Here is a 26331-nt window from a genome sequence, read left to right on the forward strand (position 1 = left end):
TCATTTCCCATATCTCTCTTGAGCATCAGTCCCATGACACCATTACTAGGTATTTCATACAAGATTTTCCAGAAATGCCTTCAACTCAGAGTATCAAAAGCCAAACTCATTATCCTTGCCCCCAGATTCTCCCATCCTCCCAACTTCCATATTTCTATTAACATCTATAATACTTGCAAATTCTCAAGTCCAGAACCTTGGCATTAACCCCAGATCCTCACTTTCTCTCATTCTGTCTATCCAATCCATTTCTAAACCTTTGCATTTTGGTGTGAGCAAGTTCCCTAACATCTGAACCCTCCTCTTAAGTCACATAATGCCATTTTAGTTCAGACTCTGTCCTTTCCCACTAGATTATTGCATGAACCTCCTAACTGGCTTCCCACTCTCCTATCTGTCCCCAGTTCAGTCCATCCTCTACTCAGAAGACAAAGTCATTTTCCTTATGCCCATATCTGTCCATGTGACTCCGACACCTCTAGTGAATTCCTATTACCGCTAAGATAAAAAATAAACTCTTTTAAAGATCAATGTCCTTCTCAAAGTTGTCTCAATCTATTTCCAGGATTCTGTGAACATTACATATATACATACACACACACATATATGTATATACACACATACTCTGTGATCTGCCACACTGACCTTCCCTGTTCCTCACTGATGACACTGCTTGCTCTATCTCTACCCCTTCCCAAAGACCATTGCACGGGAGTAGACTGTACCTCCTCTTACCTCTGCCTCATAGAGAATGCCTTTAACTTTCAAATGAAGCTCAAGAACCATCCCACCTCCTGAACTGAACCTTCACTGATCCCACCAATATTTGTTCCCTCCATCCCAAACTGCCTCTTCTTTAACTATTGCATGTATGTATAGATGTGTGTGTGTGTGTGTGTGTGCATGTGTAGACAGTATTTTTCCTTTGTTTTCAAAAAGGATCAATGAAATCACAGGGTAAAGTCTTGACTTGGCAAAGCTGCTCAGTTACCAGCCTCCCTCTCTTCTGTGGTCCTCAAAGTCCGGGGGTCAGAGTAAAGTCAGGATGCCTAGCGACAGCCTGGAATTCAGCAGATGACCTCGGCTAAGCTCTAAGTGCAGCTGAGCTCCTGCTTCTGATGCCTCCATGACTGTTGGAGCACTCTTCCAGGGATGTCGTCAAGTGCTTGTTGATGGCTGCCCTACGCCGCTGGCACGTTTGAGGCTGGCAGTTCTGTAGGAGGTGTGCAGGGGGAGCGAGCGCTTCTCATGGAAGGACGAGCTGAGCCCTCTTCAGAGATGTTCATCCCCCCCCCCCCCCCCTTTTACCCAACTCTCACCTGTGGCTCATGAAGTTCCAGAATGTACAGTGGCCAACTCCGGAGGAACCAGGCATGTCAGCATGTGGGTAACCGACAAGCATCCACACACACATTACTGTGCGTGTGCATATGTACACATATCCATGTGTGTAGTGTTTGTGTATGTGCACACATGTGTATAGAAACACGTGTGTGTAAATCCATTAGCTTTACACCTATGTTCATGTGCTTTTTATGTCCCTGTCTCTCCGTTAGAAAGTAAGTCACGACTAGGGAGTGTTGCTTTCTTTTGTATGCGGAGCATCTCAGAGAGTGCCTGCCTGGCACATAGCAGGTGCCTCATAAGTACTTATGGATGGGTTGATTAAACTATTTTGGGATCCTCCTCTAAAAGGGAATCATAATAAACAAAGAAAACCATTATTTTCTTTTCTATGTCAGTCTCAGCTCGTATGAGAATTCAAGCCGCTTCCTGACACTGTGGCTGGAGGGAAATACCCCTGTTCTGTTCCCAGCCTCTGGCGACTTCCGTTGCTTTCATTTGTGCAGGCGGTCTTTAAAGCCCCAACTGATTGGAGGAGTTCCCCGAGTCCACGCATTGGTCTCATAGACTGCCCCAGATGGACGTCACCTCCACCCTTTCCTGTTCTTCTGAAGTTCAGCTCGACATACAGCCGAAGAGGACTCTGGGATTCCCCATAATTTTCCATTAAAGATGACGGTTTTGTTCTAGAACATTCACGTTCTCTCTCTCGTCTGCCCCTTTGTGATCTCAGAAACTTGACTCGATGACAATTCTGTGCAATGCTAATGGAAAGGTTTCTCTGTGTAACGAGTGAAAACACTTGCCATGGACGACTCTGCTCTAATCAGGTGACTTGAAAATTCTCAGACATTCGTGTGGAAGTCCATCTCAAGCCATCAGTTTTGAGTTTTCTGGGCAAGAAACTTGGACATCTGGGAGAGGTAGAATGTCCGTGGAATGGTAAGTGAAACCCTTCGACAAGCCCAATGGCTGGTCTGAAAACAAGAACTTCGTTAACACCAATATGTCAAGGAGCGCTTATTTTACATCCTGCTACTTGGCTAAAAGTATTGATAGTTTCTACTTTTAGTTGATTCCATTATTTTCTCTCTATGCACATCATCCTAGCAAGCTCTTAAAGGGTAGGTACTCTTTGATCCCTTCTTAGACCTTTCTAATTCCTTCAGTTGGTTTTTCTTCTCATTGCTCTTACAGCTGTTTCTAATGCAATGTTCAGTACTATCGGTGGTGATGGGCATCCGTGTTTCCCTCCTGAGATTACAGGGAAGGCTTCTGAATTATCTGAATTATGAATCATGCTTGCTCATGGTTTGAAGTGTGTGTTCCTTATTATTCTATGGAAAAATACTCTTCTACCTAGACTTTCAAGTGTTCTTAAAGGAATGCATTTTGTCATTTGTGAAAATCTTTTTCTGCATCTACTTAGATATTACTTTTATAACTTTTGTTGATATAATCAGTTATATTAATTATCTTCCTTATGTTAAACCATACCTGCATACTTAATATACACCCTGTTTGCTCATTATATATATAGCTATAACTATAGATCTATTGTGGTAGTCTCCTGGCTAATATTTTATTTAGGGTTTTGTATCTATAGCCATTAATAAAGTTGTGCTATAATTTTCATCCTCTGTTTTGCTGTTCCTCATTTAGATATTCAAAACTCTGGTACTGACTACGAAATAGAAAAGAAGATCATTGGGATGGAGCAAACACACAACAAGCAGTTTTCAAAGATTCGAGGTACCTTGAGTTCAACGGAAGTAAAGATCCAAGTTTGGGGGGCAATAATTCACTATTTGGTAAAACCTCGGGGGGAAATTGCAGAGCAGTCTGGCAGAGGCTAATACAGATCAATCTTATATCGTTTATCTAGATTAGGTTAAAATGGATTTATGACAGCTACAAAGGGGGATATCAAAAGCAAATTAGAAGAATGGGGAACGCATTACCTATCAGATTTATGGATGAGAGAAGAATTTATAAATAAATAAGAGAGAGAAAGCATTGTGAAATGTAAAATGGGTAATTTTATTACATTAAATTAAAAAAGGGTTTTGTACAAATAAAGTTAATGAGCTAAAATTAAATGAAAAACAATAATTGGGAGGATTCATAGACAGGTTCTCAGATAGAGGTCTCATATCTAAAACATAGACAAATGTGTCAAATACATAAGAATATGAGCCATTCCCCAATTGATGAATGGTCAAAGAATATGAACTAGGTTTTGGATGAAGTTAATAAAGTTATATATAATTATATGGAAAATTGCTCTAAAGCATTATTGATTCAGAAAACAATTCTGAGGTATCTTCTCGTACATACTGGATTGGCTAAAATAATAAAAGGACAAAATGACAAAGGTTGGAGGGAATGTGAGGAAAGTGGGATGCTGATACACAGTGGAACTGGGAACTGATCCCACCATTTTGGAGAGTGATCTGGAATTGTGCTCAGAGTTATAAAATTATGGAGACCTTTTGACCTAGTAATATCACCATTATGCTTATTTTCTAAAGTGATCAGGGAGAAAGGAAAAGGAAGAACATGTTTTAAATCTTTATAGCAGCTGTCTTTGTGGCAACAAAGAACCAGAAACTGAAAGGATGTTTGTCATTTGGAGAATGGCTAAATAAGTCATAGCATCTGATTGTAACAGAATACATAAGAAATCATAAGCAGTTTGAAAACACACGAGAAGGCCTACATGAAGAGTGAGATGAGCAGAACAAGAGAACATTATATAGAGTAGCAGAAATATAATTTGGAGAGTTACCTATGGGGAGAGAACTGATATACATATATCTTTTGTCGTATGATGCTTTCTCTAATGGGGGAAGGGAGGGAGGGAATTAACTGGGTATTTTAGTGTGGCAAATAAATTAATCACTTAATTAAAATGCATTTAAGGTCTCAAATGGCTTGTAATCTCTTTCAGATAATATATATTTTTTCTTAATAAGTTGCTACAATGTCAACATTCCACTCAGGAAAGTAGAGCCAACTAAGGAACCATTTGGGTGTAGGAAGATTTGGGGGTTTTGTTTTATTTTTCCTGCCAGCTCCATCTTCCTGTGATTCCACCTGCACAGATAGTCATAAATTCCGCTTTTCCCTTGTTTCTAATGCAAGGCAGTGAGCTACAGGATGTTGTGAACAAATCCTGAACTGAGCATCAGGAGACCTGAGTTCTAATCCCAATGAGGCTATATAATATCCCTTCCTCACATCATGTTTCCATTTTCTCTAGAGTTTTAGAAATCATGATCTTTCAATAACTTCCTAGTTTTATGTCGACATTTTATTTGTTTGGTTTGAATTACATTCTTTTGTTTTTTCCTAAGTTTTCATCCCTAAGTCCTGGGTAAAAGAATGCCTTCTCCAAAGGTCTGCATGCTGAAATTCTACTAAGTCTCGAGAATAAGCTTCCTAATGGAATCCAAGATCCCAAGGTATACACTCTCAGCAGTAATGTAGGATGATCAACTGTGAATGGCTTAGCTATTCTCAGTAATAGAATGATCAAAGACACTTCTGAAGGACATGATGAAAAATGCCATCCATCGCAAGAGAACGAACTGGTGGAGTCTGAATGCAGACTGAAGTTACTTTTTTAAGCTTCTTTATATTGGTTGGGAGGGTCTTTGTTTCCTTTCACAATAGGCAAATATATTTTACATGCCTGCACATGTACTAAAAATCTAGAAGACATAAAAGGGAGATAAATAAGAACACAGAAGACAAAAAGTTACAGAATAGGATTTTTTATTTTAAATTTTATTTTAACATTTTTTTCTAGGGTTATATGTCTCATGTTTTCTCCTTTCCCCCCCCCCCGCCAGAGTTATGCATATATTATCCCTCAAAACCTATTTCCGTATCATTCATTTTTGTAATAGAGTCATCTTTTAAAAAAACCAAAACCCCAAATCATAGACACATATAAACAAGTGATCAAGCTTATGTTTTTCTTCTGGGTTTCTACTCCTACAGTTCTTACTCTAGATGCAGATAGCTTCTTTCTCCTAAGTTCCTCAGAAGTATCCTATATGGCATTGCTATTAGTAGCAAAATAAATTAAATTCGATCATCTCACAATATTTCAGTCACTGTGAATGATGTTCTCCTGGTTCTGCCTATTTCACGCCACATCAGTCGATGGAAGAACAAGAAATTTTAAAGCTTCATCTACAACACAAGTTAAAACAAAAGAGAACTCTAATTTTATTTTACTCCCTGACTGAAAGGGTAAAAAAGTTAAAGAAGTTACCTGGTGAAAAGAACTAATAAGTTAGTTAAACAAATCCCCAAAAGTCAGGGGAAAGGGTTACAATTGGGCAACAGTTGAGGGGAAGTGAGACTGAGGTTACCTTAAAGTAGATTAAAGTAAAATAATTATAGTTATTAAGTATTATGTTTATATAGCAAGAGAGGAAAATCAAAATGTGAAAGAAAAAGTAGCAAATACAAATGGAGGAGAATATCTACTTAAATAATTTTAAATGGGAATGGATTAAACAATGCAAGAAAATAAAAAAGATTAATGTAAGTAACTCAGTATGATAATAATCATGGAAAATCTGTTGTTTATGTGAAACAACCAAAAAAAGATATATTCACAGTAAAACTGAATGAATTTATTTTTACAATGAATCACTTCAAAATTGCAATCTTGCTATGTGCCAAAGGAAAAATGAATATTCACAACATAAAAAGAGATTAGAAATGAAGATACTTTATTCTAAAATAAAGCAAATATAAATGTATAACAATATTAAACGTGTAGTCTCAAAATATTTTAGCATCAAGAATATATTATATGCAGAAGAAAAACATATGATTGATCTTGTGGTTCAATATAAATATGATTGGGGTTTGGGCTTTAAAAGATCACTCTATTGCCAATATTATTAGTATGTAAAAAGGTTTTGAACAATGATACATGTATAGCCCAGTGGAATTGCTTGTCAGCTCTGGAATTTTATGAAGAAATGGGAAAAAGGCAAAAATGGTATGCATACTTTTTATAGGCAATAGCATAATAAAAACAGACAAAACAAAAGACATGCTCAAAATGAGACTTAATATTAAAATTCTGAATAATGACTGAGCAGAGAACAAATCAGAGGGACAATTAAAGAACAAAAAAATGAAGCATAATGCCAAAAAAATCAAGGATCTAGAAAAATCAGTTTTGAATTGGGAAATCATATCCCTAAAAAATATACATTCATGAGAATAAGAGATGATTAACTGAATAAGTATTTAAAAATTAGAAGTCCAACAAAGCTAAATTAAGCAGAAAAGAGGAGATAGTGGAAATGGAGTAGAAATAGGTAAATTTGATTCCCAGAATCTATAGAAGTAAGAAAAAAACCCTAAAAGTTGGTTCTCTGAAAAATCTAATAAAACTCTAATCTACAAAAAGAAGGAAATCAAATCAACAGAATAGCAGCAAATAAGCAAGATGAAGACATATCCAGGCAGGAGAAATAAAAGGCTCCATCATAAATTATTACATACAGTCATATACTAACAAAATTGAGAACATAAAATAGAGGAATATCTCCAAAATTATTAAATTCTTAACCTGCTAGAAGACCAAACAGATAACTTAAGTAACCCCCTTTTAGAAACAAAAACAGCACTAACTATAAAGAAATTACAAAAGGGGGGAAAAAAGGCCTTGGCCTAATGGTTCCTAAGGAGAATTCTACCAAACTTTAAAAAATTAACAACAAATATTATGCAGGTTATTCTCAAAAATTTAGGAAGAAAGCAACTTATAAGACTATGTATGAGATAAATACATTGTTAATACCTAAACAAAGGACAGATAAAGCAAAGAACTATAGATCTATATCATAAATGAATATTGATTCAAAACTTTTAAATAAAATCCTGTTGAGCAGAGTGCAGTGACTCATTGAAGAAATCATTCTTCATAACCAGATTGCATTTATACTACACATGCAAGGTTGGAAAATGATCAGCATAATTAATCATAGTGGAGACAAAAAATGTTCAAAAGTGCATGATTGTCTCAATAAATGCAACAAAGCTTTTGACAAAATACAATAATCACTTGAGCTTAAAACCATACAAAGTATAAGTGTAGATGGACTTTTCATATCATAAAAATATCCATTTCGAACCAAAAGCAAGCATCATATGCAATGGATACCTATGAATAAATGTATGAATAAATCAAGTATGTCCACTCTCCCTATTATCTGACAAAGATCTGGAAATTCTAACAATAGCAATAAGATAAAAGGAAAAAAATTAAAACTATCAGCATAGGTGAAATGGAAAGAAAATCATGTCTATTTGCTGATCAAATGATGTTCTACTTGGAAAATCCTGGAGAATCAGCAAAGATATCAAATGAGACTAGAATCTGTAAAATTGTCAGTTACAAATTAAACTCAAGAAGTAAGTTCATTTGTATGTAATAATAAAGTCCAAGAGACAATAACCAAAAAAAAAAATATCATTACAAATAACTACAAATTGTACAAAGGTTTTTTTTTTTCATTGATGAAGCTACAAAAGTACCCAAAATATTTGCAAAGTACTCTTTAAAGAAACAAAGGAAAACTTTGAGTATGAGGACTAGTCATGGGCACAGCTGGGAAATGGAGATTTAACAAAAATGATAGTACTCTGAGCTAATTTACACTTTAATACTTATTCAAATTATCAAAACAATATTTTCTAAAACTTGATAAGAGTAACAAAATTTACTTAGAAAAATAAAAAGATTGACAACCAAAGGAAATAATGATAAGCCTTAGGGGCAAATAAAGGATAACACTTCCAGAGTTCCAACTGTATTATAAAGCAGCAGTTATCAAAATCATCTCATATTTTGCTAAAGATAGGAAGATTTAGGGAATTAAGGTTAGACAAGTGAAAATAATACACGATAAAATTCAACATCCCTTTGTTTGATGGCTCAAAAATGTACATCATTTGAAATAAGACTTCCAGTCTGAGTTAAAATAAAAACTCCTGGGAAAATTGGAAATGATAGGCTGGCAAACAATGGGTCTAGACCAATGCCTTAGAATAGATTTCACAATATATAGTAACTGGGTCTAACATTTCATTATTATATATATTTACATATATATATATAAACTTGTATATATAATACATATTACTGATTACAGTATAATAAGGATAAGTGTGACTCTTGCCTTCATACTAGAAGAGGACCAAAAGACATCACTGGTGATATCTTACTTACATATAAACTGGATTTAAGATAGGCAAAGATACACAGTAATTAGCCTCACTCTTTCAGAGTCAAATAAAGTAGTTGAAAAAAATGGTATAACTTTCTCTGATGAGGATTTGGTATTATATATTATATATATGAATGTATGTATATACCAGTGATGGCAAACCTTTTCGAGATTATGTGTGGGGCCCTGCCCCCACCCCCAAACTGAATGCCATGCCCAACCCCTTATATTGCTACCTGCCCCTCCCCCCTTACCCCAGACAGGGGAGGGAGGAAGCACTCCCATTGGCTTGCTTGGAAGAGGGGCAGGTGATGAGAGGCAGATGTGGAGAGGAAGAGGAGAGTAGCCTGAAAGCTCCACTCCTCTCCAATTCTGCTCCCCTCCAGCTATGTGCCATCCTATGACCCCTAAGACCTAGCTCCTCTTCAACCCCACCACAGAAATTACCTTCACCATTGACTCAACAGGCTGCCTTCTGTACTGCACTCTCATGCAGCATGTGAGCCCCCCGCCCCCTCCCAACCAGCACCTGACCCTAGACAGGGGAGGGGGAAAGCTTTCCCATTGGGCTTCTGGGCAGAGGGCCAGGTAATGTGGGGAATGTCCTCAGGCCCATGGAGAGGGGAAGGGGAACAGCTACCCCTTCTAGTCCCTCTGGATTTCTAGTAACTATCTCTAGCAGGTGACTGCAGGCATGCCCACAGCAAGGGCTCTGCATGTCCTTTTTGGCATTCATGTCATAGGTTCACCATCTCAGATCTATATGATTACTACATGCACGACTAAAAGCCATTCCCCAATAAAAAACAGTTATCAAAAGGATTGTAAGCTATTAACCACTCAAACCAATATTCCAAGTCCATATAAAGAGAAATGAAAAACAGAACATTCCTGAGGTTTTCCTCTCACACATTGCAAATTTGAAGATGAAAATATGGGAACATAAATGTTGTGAGAATTGTGGAAAGTTAGGCATTCTAGTGTATTTTTAGTGGAGCTGTGAATCAATAAAATTACTTTGAAAGTCAGTTTTGAACGGTGTAATTAAAGTCAGTATAACACCCAGATTCTTTGACTCAAAGCTTCCATTACTGGGCTTAAGTCCTAAATACGTCATTGATAAAAAGAATGCCCCAATATATACTGAAATATTTATAACACTTACAGTTAACAAAGAATTGAAAAAACCCACTGATTGGAGAATGACTAAACAAATGGTGGCACATTGAGGCAATGAATTCTTTTTTATCTATAAAAAGTGATAAATGCAATGATAACAGAGAATTTTGGGAAATGCTACCCAAACTGTTGCAAAGTGAAGTAAACAGAAGCAGGGAAAAAAACATGTACACAATGATTACAACACTGGAAATGGAAAGTAACAATAAAATAAAAAGTGAATGTTGAAAAATAATCCAGAAAATTTTTTTTGATACAAAAGAAGCTATGAGAGCACATCCTCACTATTTTGCAGATGTGGAAGGTCCATAACTCTAGAACATTGCCCATATTTTAAGAGTTTTTATATACTGATCAGTTATGTAGGTTTCTCCCTTCTTTTTCTTTTTCTCTTTGTCTCTGAAAATATTATTTGTAACACAAGATGGCTCTCTGAAAAGGGAGAGAGAGGAAGATATTCAGAAAAATTATGATAATATCCAAAAAAGAAATCATTCAAAACTTATTTTTAAAAAGAGTCTGGGACTATTGTTGCTGCTGTTCTCATTGCTATTTATCTCAAATGTTCAGTATATTTCCTGGAATGGAGTCAATAATTAATAAATGCTTATCCATTCATTCACTGAATTTCCAAGCCCTCAGCAAGGAGAAACTAGGAATCATATATGATCTTGTCCTATAAAGGAATCAGAGGTTTTCTATTCCTTACAAATATCCTGGCAGCATCTTCCTATAGACCTCCAGTGAGCAGAGGGGTTACTCACTTGTTTCCTGAGGCAGACAACTACATGAAGCACTTGAGAATAGCTTATTAGGGAACTATGTTTGGTTAATTATTAATAAATATTAGCAGTAAAAGCTGTTTGTTTAAACTCATTAAATATTTTGGAGAAGGAACAATGAATCAAATATTCTTATATCCAGTTATTATGCTTAGACTTTTATTAAGGAAGAGAAATAAGAATCACATAGGCAAATGGAGAATGAGACATGGATATGGAAATTTCCATAAAGTCTTCTTTCCTTTGGTTCATATTCCATTTCTCTCAGTGGCCCAAGTCCTTGGAGTCAAAAACCACTTTAGCCAACTGGAGGAAATTATTATTGTAATGAATCTGAGGCCAGTGTTCTCTGGCCGATTCCTGCCTATTACAGATCCAGAGGAAGTTATTCAAGAGTTCTAAAAAGCAAGCAGAAAAGTGAACTTTGTTTTGGAACCATCCAATTTTTTGTGACAGAAAAGTAAACTTTGGAATCCCTTTTCTCAATTATTCACAATCGACCTGAAAGTTTAACTCAATAATTCTTCATCTCTGGGCTGAATTGAGAGATAAAGAAAGGTCAAAGAAGTCCCATGACTGGCATGCATATTTGCAACCTTCTTACAATATGTCCAAGGAGCTACACTGATCTGGAGAATAATATTGGAGGTAAACACTTTCTTCGGATTTTGGCTAAACTCTAATAGCTCATCAGCTGGAGGCAAGGAAGAGACAAGAGAAAATGTGTTGAAGTGGCTCTTTAGTAGCTGCTTTGGTCTGGAAGCTAGAAGTTGAAATCAATAGCTGGAAAGAATTCTGCCTCATGTCGGTGGATCACTTCACAATCCATAGAACATTTTTCTCCCAACAACTCTGGGAAAGGTCAGTGAGGCTCACTGAGTTCTGCCAATTTGGCCATGATCATACAACTAGGAAGTGTATAGTCTTCCTTCTAAGGACCCTTTGTCCTTGCTCTATATTGTCTGAAGTTTTATTTCCCCTTTTATTTATTATGAAACTTTCACAACCAACAAAATCCTGCCTCCAAATAAAAACTCAAATGATCATAAAAAGAATCATAAACTCCATTATTTTGGTGTGTTCAACGAAACAATGTCTATGTTTACCTTAATGAAATATTAACAATACACACGTTGCTGGTTTCTGGGTCCTTTTCTGAATTCTTCTGGGGTGGTTTTGATTTTGTTGTTGCTTTCATTATGTATTGATCATTCACAATAGATACTGGAATGTATTGAGCTATTTGAGGGTCATTTTTCTTTTTCTGCCACTCTTTGTATATTTCAGATGAATCAATTTTGTGGCACAGTTTTGTTTTGTTGTATTCAGAGTCACAATATATGCAGTGATTCCTTAATCACCAGACTTATGGGGTTGGTTTCAAGTTTTATTTGCTTTATAAATTCTGCTATTTTGAGTGGGAGAGAGAGAGACAGAGAGAGAGAGAGACAGAGAGAGAGAGAGAGAGAGAATATAAGGAAGAGAGAATGTGAGAGAAGAGAGAGAAAGAATGAAAGAATTTAAGAGAAAATGAGAGATTATACATGTATATGATATTTGTATTTTCCTTCCCCTGTCAAAGAGTCAAAATATTCACAAACATGTATGTTTATCTATCATCGATCTATATAGAAGCTATACATGCATGTATATACACACATGGCATGTATATATTCTATATGTATAGATGTATATGCGTGTGTATGTATATATTTATCTTTTGAATAGGGGAAGGATATATGCATACACATAGACCATCTGTTTTGTACACACACACACACACACACACACACATCTCTGCCTTCCTTCTCAAAGGATCAAATGTCTGAAGATTTTTTATCCTTTCAATGATATACAACACTTATATCTTTAAGGCATTCATAGCCTGCAGTAGTCTATGTCAAGGGTCCCCCTCTGAGAGAAAGGAAGGGAGATTTGCCCAACTCCTCAAGCTTCAGTTTCCTTTTTGCAACCATTTGCATTGTTAGTCACAAGCCTGTTGTTTTCTTAGTTTTGCTATCTTCCTACTAGATCAGACCACGTACTGAAGGGAATAGTCTCAGGTTACATGTACTCAGATCTTCATATTTGTTTTTTTTCTCAAAACTCAGTAATTATATATTTCCATTATTATCTATTTCTATACTACAATTTGTTTTGCTATTCCTCTTGTCAGTGGAGATCAACTTTGCAGCCCAAAATAATGAATTGCATCATTTTCAAAGTCTCATGATTAATTTGAGGGCCATCAGATGGCACACATCATTGTTGTTTCAATGTGCATTTCTCTTATAGGAAAATATTTGCACAATTTTTAGTGGTTACTTATCATTTTTCTTCTTTCTTTTCAATAATACCTTTTTAATGTTTTCCTTTGAGAAAATAATCATGTTCTTATTAATAGGTGAATTCCTTATATGTTTTGGATGATGCATTTTATCACCAATATCTCTTATAGAGATAAATATCTAATGTGTTTCCCTTTTATTCTATACTTTAGATTTGTATTTGGCCACAAAGTTTTATTTTACATAAGCCCATAAACATTCTCATACAGTTTCTTCTAATAGTTAATTAGACAATATTTCCACATAATTGTTATATAATTTTATTTATTCTCTTAACTTTTATATGTGGTTAATGCACATTACTGCACTTAAATATTTGTACTTAATATTTATTAATAAATATCCATTAATAAATGCACATAAATTTCTCTTTACTGTGTTGGGTGAAGTGTGAAACAAATATCTTTGTCATGCTGCTATTGAATTTTTCTAGCATTTTTTAGTGAACAATCATTACCTTTCCTAATGCTTTGTTAACTTGAATTTATCAAATTGTCATCTGTTTGATGTCTTTGGTTATCTATTCTCTTCCACTGATTTTTTTTCCTCCCCACCTATAGTGCCAGATACTTTCTCATTGTTACTGATTGATGGTATAAAGATCTGGAAGGCTACATCCACTTTCTTCTCTTCATGGCTCCTCTTGCTACACATTTCCTCCTTTACAAAACTCATTTCCTACTTTATGTTATCCTATGAAGTAATAGCTTGGAGATTTACAGGCATTTTGTTGTATAAATTCATTTTGATGAGATTCCATTTCATGAAATAATTTATGAAATGTTTTTACTGTTAGATACCCTTAGATGTATATATCGACTATCTCTATAATATTTAAATATTCTATTTCTTATATTAACACCAATTTTGTTTTTATACAGGTCTGGTGTCAGGCATGGATAGAATTAAATGAACCAAGCTTTTATTGTGTACAAAAACTCCTCTGAGGCAGGGTGTAGAAAGAAGAAATCAAAGATGGCTCTGTTTTCAATGAGTTCACATTCTAATAAGGGAATCCAACCTCTTGTACAATTTCATCAATAAATCTGAGTGATTTTCATGTAGCAAATATTGGTTAAAGAATGTCAAGCCTTCTAGAGATCGTATAGATGTTACATTTTAGAAACAGGATCTGAACTTAGGTTTACAAGACTACAAGTCAAATGATCTATTCAATGTGACATGCTGCCTATGTGGAACATGAGGGCTGTGTGGGTGTGTGTGTGCGTGTGTGAATCAGAGGTTTCAGCTATTAGTTAGATAGGAAGGTAGATAGATCCTTTGGTCCTTGGGGAGAAATGGCAACTCATGGCAATGAGCTGCATCCCATATCATTTCCATTGATAAAACAATCATTTTCTGGTGTCAAATCATAGGAATATCTAAGAATACTCGGTAATACTTTCCTTTCTGGGTCATCAGTAATTATGATTCAGGCATTATAGTACAGAAGGTCTCATTGTGAGGTGAGGAGTGGCTTCCCTGGAATATGACCTGATAAACCAAGTTGAAATGGGAGCCAATGGCAAAGGAGAGGCTACCATTTCCAGCCCTTTGGAGTTGATGTGCCTGCAATGGTCCCTTATCCATAAGGCTGGCTCCACTTCATGGTGACTGAAAGGTAGATCTGCAATTGGGGACTCTGGGGAGTAGGGGAAGGGGACCCTGCTATTCATGTGCTTTCTAGCACCAAACTATGTCCACATGGTCAAGGAAAAGTGCTAACCAGATGCTTTGACCTGCCTGCCATCCATTGCCAAGCTCACAAGAGAGTGCACTGCTTCTTGAGTTTGCCTTGTTTGCCTGCACCATGATGTCATAGTTTGGTCAGTGGTTTGTATGGTGGTGGTGAGAAGATGAGTATTCTATTGACTATATAATGTTGCTCACTGGATGTTGGCTATACAGTCCAAGTTGGATGCAGGGCCCCTGGTTTGGGCTGATCCTAGAGTAGTTGATGCATATTCTGATTATCATAAATTCTCCCCAAATTTCTTCTATTATTTGTTTAAAAACTATAGAAATGAGAAAGAGAAATGCCTTATATTCCAAAGAGGTAACACGTCACATGGAATAGATTGCTTGACTTGTAGTCTTATAGACCTGAGTTTGAATCCTGACTCTAAAACAGAAGATTTATACGGTGCTTGACAAATTATTTCACCAATATCTGCTACAAGAAAGTCTCTAGAATTCCTTGATCAAATGATATAAGACCTTTCTTTTGCATTTCTGGAAAGAGTTTCCACATCTGGGATTTTCCACACTAACAAATCTCAGATCTTTTCTGTTTCCCTTTCCTTCTTTCCTCTAGTCTTCCTGGAGCCAGGTGTACACGCATTATTTGAATCATTTTACTGAATGTCCTCTCTCTAGCATCATATCATCTATAAACTGAAATACATATGACATTTAGATGTGTGAATGTTATACATCATTTAATATGTACCTTTACATATATGGGAGTCTACACACATGTGTCCTCAGTGGAATGATCTCTAGAATAATGAGTGCATCCAAAAAAGGGCCTACAATTGGCCAACAGAATATTTTAAAATAATCATTGAGAGATCATCAAAGATAGCTTCTGAGATGAAGGGAAGGAATGAAAATGGATTCCTAAACCCTGGCATGAAGAAAAGAGAAAAGGACAGGACCAAGTCCATTCCAATCACTCATCAGCACAGACTGCATATTTACCATGCAGCTAGGGACCAGTCAGCGAGGATATAATTTAGAGAATGCCCTTGTCCTCAAGGAGCTGGCAATCTACTAGGGGCAGGGGAGAAGATTTTTTTAAATGGTGAGCCAAACATTTTACCCTGATTTATAGACAAAAACATAAAATAATATAAAATTCAATAACTAATGAATTTAGCATGAGTTTGTAAAAAAAATTTCAACTAACAAATTAATAATGCCAAGATATATACAAAAGAGATCTTGGAAATTAGATGTGAGATGAAAAAATTGGAAAACCTAAACTAATAAACAAAAAGCCATTCGAAAGGATGAATAAAATTTATAAACCATTGCTGAATGTGTTTATAAAAAAGATGTAGACCAAATTATGACAATAAAAATAAGGAAAGGAAACTCAAAACAAATTGAGAAAAATAAAGACATTATCAGGCCCTACTATCCTGAATAATATAGCAACAGAAATGAAAAAAAATAACATAAAGTGGATGAATAACTACAAAGGCAGACTATGTCCAATCAAGCAAAGCCATTAAGCACTACAATTCGATACATATTTTCTAACCATCTACAATATTCTAGGAGCTGTGCTGGGAAAACAAAAACACAACAGAAATAAGCCCTGTCTTCACAAAGCTCAAATGTCAGTACAGCATCTATGCAGTTAAGTAAATATATAACATTATATTGCATTTTAAATCTTGCAAAACATTCTGTATTCATTATCTGATTTGATCCTCAAAAACCCCACTGAAATAGATATTATTATTATTTTACAATTTTGTGGATGAGGAAACTAAGCTTGCAGATGATAAATGACTTCTCCAGGAAGACATGGCCAGCAACTTGTCCATGCTAAGTTTTGAATAGCATTCTTCTTAACTCCAGACAGGTTTTATATACCCTACTCTACTGAAATGCCTTCAGCCAGAGCTGCAAACACAAATGATAGTAAATAAACAGAGATGATGAAAGTAATGGAGAAGAAAATTTCAGAGAATAAAATTGAAGATGGGTCAGGGAAGAACCTGAGAGTATACCTATTCTTAAAGTGAAATAAATGGAATAGGATGACCAAAGGAGATGGAGAAGAAATCATCAGACAGGAAGGTGAAGGACAGCAGCCTGTAAGTCAAAGAAAGAAAGAGTATCCAAGGAAGACGTGGCTAATAAAGTGCAAAGGTGCCATGATGTCAAGAATGCTGAGGACTGAGAAGAGGCCATTGGGCAGAACAATTGAGATCATCAGTTATCTTAGGAGAGGAGATTGAATACTGTCATGGCAGATATCAGGAGATAAAGGAATAAACTGAAGTCATTTCAGAAGCATTTGAAAATTTACTCTGTTCTAAGTATATAATTAAGCACTGAGGATGCAAAGAAAGACCAAAACATGGTCTCTGATTTCAAGGATCTTTTGTTATAATAGGGGAAACAGCATATACATTACTAAGTATGGATGGACTCCATATACTCTACATATGGTTGGTTGGTTGGTTGTTATCCTGCATGAGCAGAGGTCCAAAATAACATAACTGGCTGATCTTTTAACTCCTACATAAATAGGATTTAAGTAAGCACAGTTGCAGAAAACCATCAGTCTCGCTCCAAAGTCATCCAAGTCCTTAGCAAGACATAAGTAGAGATAATCAGTTATGGTTTGGGATGAGTAGATGACCTTGGCTTCTTCTATGTCTAACCCATATCTAGGCACTCCACAGTGCCTGCTTCTACCACCTTAATGGTTGTTAGTGTTTGCTATAGCTTTTTGGAGAGATGAGTGAAGATAGACATCAAAGGAAGAAAACAGCTCAGAAAAGGACTTAGAAACCCTTCACATAAGAGGCATTAGTCCTCCCTCAACACCCTATATACCTCATTCTCTATATATTATATAAAACACACACTCACACATATATATGTATATATATATATATATGTATATATAATATGCTTACAAAAGAGAGAAAGAGGGATGAAGTAAAGGTGAAGGGTACCTAAAGGGGGAAGATAGTTGCAGATGAGGGAGAATGAAAAAAAGGTCTCTGGAAAAAAATAAAGGGCTACATCTTTTTGACAGTAACATTTTATTTTTCCTGAATTAAAAAAGTTTTAGCATTCATTATTTTGAATTTTGAGTATTAAATTCTCTTCCTCTTTCCCATTCTCCCTGTTTGTCCTTTCCACCTTTCCCCACTCTGATATGATAAGCATCTGATACAGATTTTACATGTGCAATCATGTAAATATTTTCTTATATTAGTCATTTTGTGGAAGAGATCTTGCACAAAATGACAAAAGAAAAAAATTAGGAAGTGAAATAAAGTGCATTTGAGTCTGCATTCATATTCCATCAGTTCTCTCTCTAAAGGCAAATGGTATCTCATCTTGGATCTCTGAGATTGTCTTGGATAACTATATTTCTGAAAATAACTAGATCATCCACAGTTGTTCATGAAAAATATTGCTATGACTGTGTACAATATTCTTCAGATTCTGCTCACTTCATTCTGCATCAGTTCATGTAAATCTTTCTAGGCTTTCTCAAACCATTTTGCTTATCATTACTTATAGCACAATAGTATTCATTACAATCATATAGAACTTGTTTAGCTATTCTCCAATTCATGGACAACCCAATTTCTAATCCTTTGCTACCACAAAAAGAGCTAAGATATTTTTGCAAATACATGCCCCCCCATTTTTTAGCTTTTGGGGATGCAGATCTAGTTGTGGTATTGCTGGATAAAAAAAATTGCACAGTTTTAGAGTCCTTTGGACATAGTTCCAAACTGTTCTCCAGGATGGATTAGTGGAAATTTAAATAGCCTGTACCCGTTTGGGGGGCTCCAAGATCACCTTTGGCTTTTATGGGGGGAGTTTAATCTTAAGATTAAAGCTTCTTCCATCAACCCCTTGGGGAATAAAAGTAGAGACTAAGCTTTACTTTTCTTTTTCTTTAAATAAGCCTTTTAAGATAGTAGAGAAAAGTTGGCATGCACTATGCAGCCATTCTAAAGATTTATCACCATGAAGACCCATGTCTTGTTCAGAGTGAGGTCATAGTGATCCACTACAAAAGGCCTGGGAAAGGGGTGTCATGAAAAGCTTAAATTGGAGTATAGGCAGAAAGTGGGGGCTTTTTTTTCTTTGGAATCCAGAGTAAGTAGGTTTGTGGTCCTGGCTCTTTCTCTGGCCTGCTTCTTATTATTTAATAAATGATTCTGAATTAAGATAAATTCTCCAGAGGCATCTAATCCTAATGGTTGGATCAGATCACAACTCCACTCACAATGCATTAGTGTCTCAATTTTCCCACATCCCCTCCAACACTTATCATTTTCCTTTTCTGTCATATTGGCCAGTGAAGGAAATGGGGATTTCCATTTGCGACATCTACAACAAAATTTGGTTGAGTCACACCTTTTTCTGCCTCCCAAACCTCAACCTTGGTCCCTCAGCTAATCAGAAAGAGTCCTGTAGTCCAAACTGTGGTCTGAGAGGAGTGAACCTAGCAGAAAACCAGTTTAGTTAATTCTGTATCAGAGTTTAGCTGTCTTATAATGAAGAGTGAAGAGAAGGAAAGAGGATTCTCCATGGGAAAGGTAATCAATGGGGGCTAGGCATGGCATGGGCTAGTTGGCTTCTTCAGATAGACTGTAATCTCTGATTTTCTCAGCCAATGAGGAAATAGGGGAGGGCTTCCTGGAATGAGTTTAGGAAATGTATCCTGTATAGGTGTGCCGGTACAAAACTCCAGCTGGGTATCCACTCTTGCAAGGATGCTAATAAAGGGGCTTTTCTACTTCACAATTGATTAAGAATTTTCTTTTTAGGTAAGGCCCAGTTTCTCATACCCAGTCTAATAGGTGGTAGGTGGTACCTCAGACTTATTTTAATTTGCATTTCTCTAATCAAGAATTATTTAGAACATTTTCTAAACGTGATTATAAATAGATTTAATTTTTTCATCTGAAAACTGCCTGTTTGTATCCTTTGACCATTTATCAACTGGAGAATGACTTCCATTTTTTTTAATTTGACTTAGTTCTCTATATTTAAGAAATGAGCCCTTTATCAGAGGTACTTTCTGCAAAATCTATTCTCCTTCTTCCTGCTAGCCTTTGAATCTTGATTGCATTGCTTTGGTTTGCACAAAACCTTTATATTATCAAAATTATTCATTTTATATTCTACAATGCTCTCTATCTTGTTTGGTCATAAATTCTTCCTTTCTGCAGAGATCTGACAGGCAAACGATTCCATGTTCCCCTAATTGGCTTATGGCTTCACCCTTCATGTCTAAATCGTGTTCCCATGTTGACCTGATGTTGGTCTCCCCAGTCTAGCACACCACTTTCCAGTTTCCCAGCAGTTGTCAAATAATGAGTTTCTGTCCCCAAGTCTGGGAGCTTGTAATTTATCAAACACTAAATGACTCCCGACCTTTTTATTACTAGCTCTTGAGTACATAACCTATGCCACTGACCCCCCATGCTCTGCCTTAGCCGGTACCAGATTATTCTGATTATTGCCACTTTGTAATGCAGTTTGGGATCTGATGCTGCTGGGCCCCAAAGGTGGCCCACATCTAGAAGAAAGCCAGGGAAGATGAGAGAGAGGAGAAATGGAAGAGCTACCTGGCCAAAGGCACAAAATGGCGAGGTGACTATGTTGCCAGAGCAGCTAGATCACAGGGTGCATGGAGAAGGAGGAAGGAATCAGAAGGCTGGAAAGGTCAGAAGGAAATTAGGTTAGGAAGAGCTCTAAATCCCAAACTTGGGCTTTTTGAGTTAGTCCTAGAGGTAGGAGGGAGCTGCTGGAGCTCACTGAACAGGGGTATAACATGGGCCAACTTTAGAAAAAACCCACTTTGGCAGGCTAAGAGCAGGGAGCCTAGAATGGAAAGAGATGTGGAGAGATACAAGGTGTGAGAAGGTGATTACAAGAGTTTAGACCTGGTTGAGTGGGCCATGAGTGAGGGGCTCAGGTGGTGCCCACCCATATTTTCCTGAGTGTCTCACCTCACAGACCAGTGAGCCTGAGAGAGAGAGAGATGCCCAGAGGCAGAGGGTGGGGCGCCAGCTGTTTATTCTTCTCAGCAGAATGGCTTGCACATGGTGCCTCTTTCCTAAGAAAAACACCGACCGGCTCAGGGGCTTTCTGGCTTTTGTTGCACTCTAGGGGAGGGGGCCAGAGCCATGTCCTGTCTTCGGGCTCAGAGGCTCTCTGTATCCAGAGTGGTTTGTTTTGGTAGTAACCGTCATTTATCTGGAAAGCACCTGAGGCACCTCCTTGATCCAGATTCACCTGGCAGTTGTTTCTCAAGTGGTTCTGTTTTCTAGTTTAGCTCCAGTCACAAAGGATTGTTGTCAGGCCAGGGCTCCATAGGGGGGCCAGAGACAGTGGAAGCTTGAGCACATCTAAATGATTCTGGTAGTCAGCATCCCTCTCAGTCCACCCCCGTGTGAGTGGAGGCCGACTGTCCAAGTGAAGCATGTTTCTGCAGAAACATACGCTCTGGGGCTGCATGCAGCGGCCATGGAGAGGACCTCTCCAACTGTCCATCACAGCCCGGGCACAGGACCAGTGTGGGCAGCCTTTGCCTTGAGCCTGACAGGGGTTATTGGGCTTCTTCGGTCTAGTTGAATCAGAGCGAAGCTGTCCACAGAGAAGAGAATCTGAATAGTTCTAGCACATGGGGGAGAATCCTTCTTCTGCTTCAGGACATTTGGTATTTCGATCTAATGAATCAAATGCCTTTTTCTAGAGTCAACAAATATCCAATAAGGAAATACTTGGTGGCAGAATATGGTTAGGGGAAGTTTTATTCTCTGTGGTGACAACTGTGTTTTATGAGCCCCAAAATTTGCCTTTGACCAAGACTGAATAGACCATCCAGCACCCACTGAACACCCTGGATGGTAGTGGTGGATGTAGTCAAGTCTGAAGTATCCTTTGGTCTTCCCAAGCCCCTATATAACCACTCAATTGTTTCTCTTTGGTTTTATGCCATAATTCCCAGAGTCTCAGAGCTGGGTGACTCTGCTGATGTGTGTATGTGAGGCTCTGTGTGGAGGCCATAATAGTATTGTCTCCCTTGTCCTGATTAAAAGCAGGTTCTATTTAGTGATTCTGAATTTTTTAGGTTGACAGTACTGTTTTTCCTTCCAACTTTAAATTAGATATTTCTATGGTCCTTAAGACAGTACCTGGAATATAGTAGATGCTTAATAAATGCCCTCATCCTTGTCATTGTTAGGGCTAAATTTTAGAGTTGAGACAGTATATTTTTTTAGTTGGTTGCCAAGGATTTAAATTCTAAATCCCAATGAAATACTCAAGTCAGAATGGAATTTTATGATGATTTATTTACAGTAGAAGGAAGAAATTAAGGAAATGAGAGAGGGAAAGAGAGAGAGAGATGGCTTCCCTGGCCTGGTCTGAAGCCAGTGGGAGTTCAGAGGCCTCAGCCAAGGGGCCTTCCCAGAAGATTAAATCTAGTTCAGCTTTCAGCCACAAGGCCTCTTCCATAATGAAGGGCCTCCTCAGAAGCTGGTTCCTCCAGAAGGCAAGGAAAGGGGAGTCAGCCTTAACACTCACCCCGTGATCATCTCAGGGAAGTAGTCTGAGGTCTCACACTCTAGCTCCTCCAAGTCAAGTTCCACCACCAAAGTCCATCTCACAGGAAATGACACGATTTATAAAGGTAGTTCTTTACATCACTTCCTGTGTCTCAAATGTACCAATAGTGGCTTAAACTTGGCTTTGGATGGCTCAGGGGGTCAGTCAATTGTTTCTGATTTTCCACTTGCTAGCACACACAGGTTACAGACCTTCCTCTCCCACACTTAATCCTTAGGTGGGGGTGTAGACATTCCTGGTTGCCAGAATTCTAAAGACTATGCAGGGTGGAGTAAATATAAATTCACAATACCAAGAATTTCCTTGGTATGTATACATAAATTAGTTCCATAAAGACATTATAGACCTATTGAGCTATCTGAGGTCTTTATCATTTCTCATTGTGACTATGGCAAGAGCTTCTAATTGGACTCACTGCTTCTAATCAAATCCTTCTCCAATCCATCTTCCACACAGCTGCCAACTTGATTGATTTATGGATCATTAATCATTGATATTTTTCTTGATATCCATCTTTAATAGTAGAAATGGCTGTGATCCCCCCTATAGTCATTTCATATCCTGGCCTCCTTTACAAGCCTTGGTATCTTCTGCAGAGATAGTAGAGGCCAGTGATTTTGTATTATCCGCTTTTTTCACATGTTCTGGGAAAATTTCATTTCAATTGCTTATCTTTCTACATTTTAGATGTTTTCAATGTGATCTACCTTGGTGGATGTTCAGAGGATGATTTGCCTTGGGAGGTGGTTAGTGTCCCCTCCTCCAGAGTATTCCAGCAAATGTAGGACTGTCATTTGTTGACTGTCTTTTTTAAAAGCTGTCAGTTGTAGGCAGTGGACCCTGGGGTACCCAGTAACTTGAAATTTTGTGATTCTAGAATTTTCTTCTGCCAGTAAAGTTGTCCCATAGATTGAACTGTTTCACCCATAGACACAGTAGTATGAAGTTTAGTGTTTCTTATTATTAAAAAAGGGGAGCCTTAATCACCTTAATGTGTGACTCAATTTAGCATCCTGACCACTTTTTGAACAGCCACTTATGGAGCTACCTCACATCTCACTTGCTCATGGTTCAGCTTCAAGAAGTCATCACTGGTTCTGCTGAGTGGCATGACTGTTCCTTCTAAAGCTAAGATATAAGAGGATGTCTTTCATTTCTACTCGTCTTCCCAAGAACAAATCAGTTGGCGCCCTTTGGAGCCACTTTTGGCCACTGCACTGCCAAAAGAGAATTCCATAAGTTTCAAGGAATATGTGGGGCCCTTTGACAGCTAACTTACCTTCCCTGCCTTGCCAAACACTCCTATACCCAATGGAGAGCCTGCATCTCATAGGATCCCTTCTGAAGCAAGGAGCTTCAGATATCATCAATCCCTTAGGAAGACTTACTCAAAGGGAACCTCTAAGAATTCAACAATAATCAGGTTACGGAATGCCAGTCTCTCATGCCAGTAAGTGGATCAGTGGTGGGAACTGCTGTGGTTAGTTGGAGAAACCTTGCCCAGCCACAATTGTATGCTGTCAAGTCATTCCACTGTACCAGGCATGCAAGTTGGCTTCCCAGCACTAACAAAGGACATCATTGATATCTTCTCATCCAGCCCTCTTTATTCATTACTTGGCAAAACTCTCCAGGCTCATCCTGCATCTTTCCTGGGTATTTAATCCAGCATTTTCTCCACACTCTATAGTCTCATTTCCCAGATGCCAAATAAAGAAGCATGCCTGCTTCCTTTGCTCCAAGGATAGCTCTTAACTTAAAGAAAGGCCAAACCTAGGATGTTTGTGCATCACATTAACTGAAAAAAAAAGTGTAGGTAAAGCCTAATCTTGCCCTGGGTTGATTGTCTGGGAATCACGGAAAAATCTTGAGCTCAAGAAAGCAAGCCTCAGCCCTGTACCCACCCTCTTGTTCAACATGCACAGGTGACGATCATACATTAATGCATAGCATCATGGCAGGCGCCACCTTTTCAACTGCCCCCTGATTAGCTGTATAAGAAGCCCAAGTCAGAGCCAAAAGTGGTTACTAGGAGTGTTTGCCACTTGATGGAGAATGCCTTGCTTAAAGTTCAAAGGGAAGAGCCCAGGTGAAGTGCTGCTTTCTGATTCCTTCTGGCTCCAGAACATTCTAGGCCCCCTGGAGGAAGATCCAACATCACTCAAAAACAAATAAGCCCATTGTTAAAACTCAAACAGGAAAGAGAATACCCAATCCATCCACTTCATCCATGGGTACACATATCTAGGGTAAAAGCTGGGCTTGAAGAATAATATTGCAATACAACTGAATAGAGGAAAGGGCTGGAAAGGAAGGTAAAATTCACATAGGGAATGTTGGAGCACTTTGGATAATGGAGCACCCATATAGACAAAGACCCCTCTTTTTTTAACACAAAGGTGCTTTGGATGATAAATGACTGCAAACTTAGGGAAAGGAACTTCCCCCCACAATCAATATTTTAAGGAGAGTAAATATTGAGGTGAGCAGTTATTTGTTTTAGTGGATAGAGTGTCTGGCCTCAAAATGGGAAAACTAATCGTCCTGACTTCAAAATCTGAACTCAAAAAGTTACTGGTTGTGTGACCTTGGGCAGGTCACTTAACTATGTTTACCTCACTTCCTCATCTGTAAAATAAGCTGGAGAAGGAAAGGGGAAACCAATCTGGCCTGGTACTTTTTGCCAGGAGAACCCTAAATGGGGTCACAAAGAAGAAGCAAAAATAAAATGACCAAAGAACAACAATTCTTAGAAGTAAAGGTGGAAAAGGAGAGACCTGGAGAACTTACTTATAGGACAGAATATTTCATATCATATGCTACAAACAAGAAGGGGGGAAAAAATAACTGAATGGATGGAAGACATGGGCTAATTATGTCCTGATAATGTGGATACCATATGCTCATTTTATGTGCTACATTGGCCTCTACAGAATGTAACATGACTTAGGGAACATCACCAGAATGGTGGGTAGATTCTCTGTAGAGCTCATGTGAAAGAATATTGAAGAAGATACCACAGTTTAAGAAGGTATACTCACACTCCAATCCATACCCAGCGAACAAGCAGACATATTGATGAAAAGAGGGATCCACTGAAGATGCAAGATGCAAGAGAAGATGCATCCTGAGTTGAAAAGCTTCTGCTCTACTGAGAGTATGTCCATGCTAACCCAAACAGGTTTAGCCTGTGTAGATGGGAGAGCAACACTAATGCTCTAGATTCATGTTGGTGAACCTATGGCACATGTGCCAGAAGGGGTTGTTCCCCTCCCCCTCTCCACCATACCTAAGGATATTTCTCATAAGACCCACCCCTTTGCCCAGCAACCCAATGGGAGTGTTTCTTCCCTCCCTTGTCTGGGGTAATAGGGCAGATCACATGTGACATGAGGGTTGCAATTTTGACACTCAGTTTCTAAAAGGTTTGCCATCACTACTCTATATAGTCAATGATGAATCTTCTAGAGCAGATTTGCATATATCATCCTATGAAATGCTCTTTGGACATGCTCCACTACAAGCAAAAACTTGTAAGACCATCTATACATCTCTCTTGGGAGATTGTCAACTTGCTTCATACTTAAGTGCTTTACAACAAAGACTAAAAGAACTATATAATATGAGAGTATTAATTCAAACTGGTCCTTTGAATTATTCTCTTCCTAATTTTGAGTCAGGAGATGTGGTATATGTAAGAAGATTTTGCTAAAACATCAGCAACACAGGAAAGTTGGTTAGGTCCTTACACTATTGTGTTGGTTTCTCCACCTTCAGTAAAAGTTTTGGGTAGAGATTCATGGTATCATTGTTCACATATAAAATCAGAACATGGTATTAATAATGAAAATGTACAAATCATTGAAGAAGAAGGAAATGAAGTGATTGCAGAAAGATAGAATCAACAGACAAGTTGAGTCTGCAGTCAAAAAGATTAGTAAGGAGAGAACCATTCCTGTGGAGGAGGGTAGAAGAGGACAATGCAGATGAAGAGGAGAATTCAGGAATTAATGGACATTGATGAAAGACTGAGAACTTATAAATTTAAAAGACTTTGTGAAATTTGCAGTG

General features: G+C 37.7%; 1 long non-coding RNA gene across 2 annotated transcripts in view; it reads left to right on the forward strand.

Annotated features, from left to right (window-relative positions):
* The first annotated feature begins 1919 nt into the window (after positions 1-1919).
* The window catches only part of LOC103092125 (uncharacterized), a 50635-nt gene continuing 26223 nt past the window's right edge, over positions 1920-26331 (forward strand). Inside the window, exons 1-2 of one of the 2 annotated variants that reach the window (XR_008912557.1) lie at positions 1920-2286; positions 3007-3096. This is a non-coding gene — a long non-coding RNA (uncharacterized LOC103092125). The remainder of the gene's footprint in view (positions 2287-3006; positions 3097-26331) is intronic. The other variant, XR_008912558.1, reaches the window with a different exon arrangement.

Source organism: Monodelphis domestica, chromosome 5 (genome assembly GCF_027887165.1).
Source record: "Monodelphis domestica isolate mMonDom1 chromosome 5, mMonDom1.pri, whole genome shotgun sequence".
Taxonomy (NCBI): Eukaryota; Metazoa; Chordata; class Mammalia; order Didelphimorphia; family Didelphidae; genus Monodelphis; species Monodelphis domestica.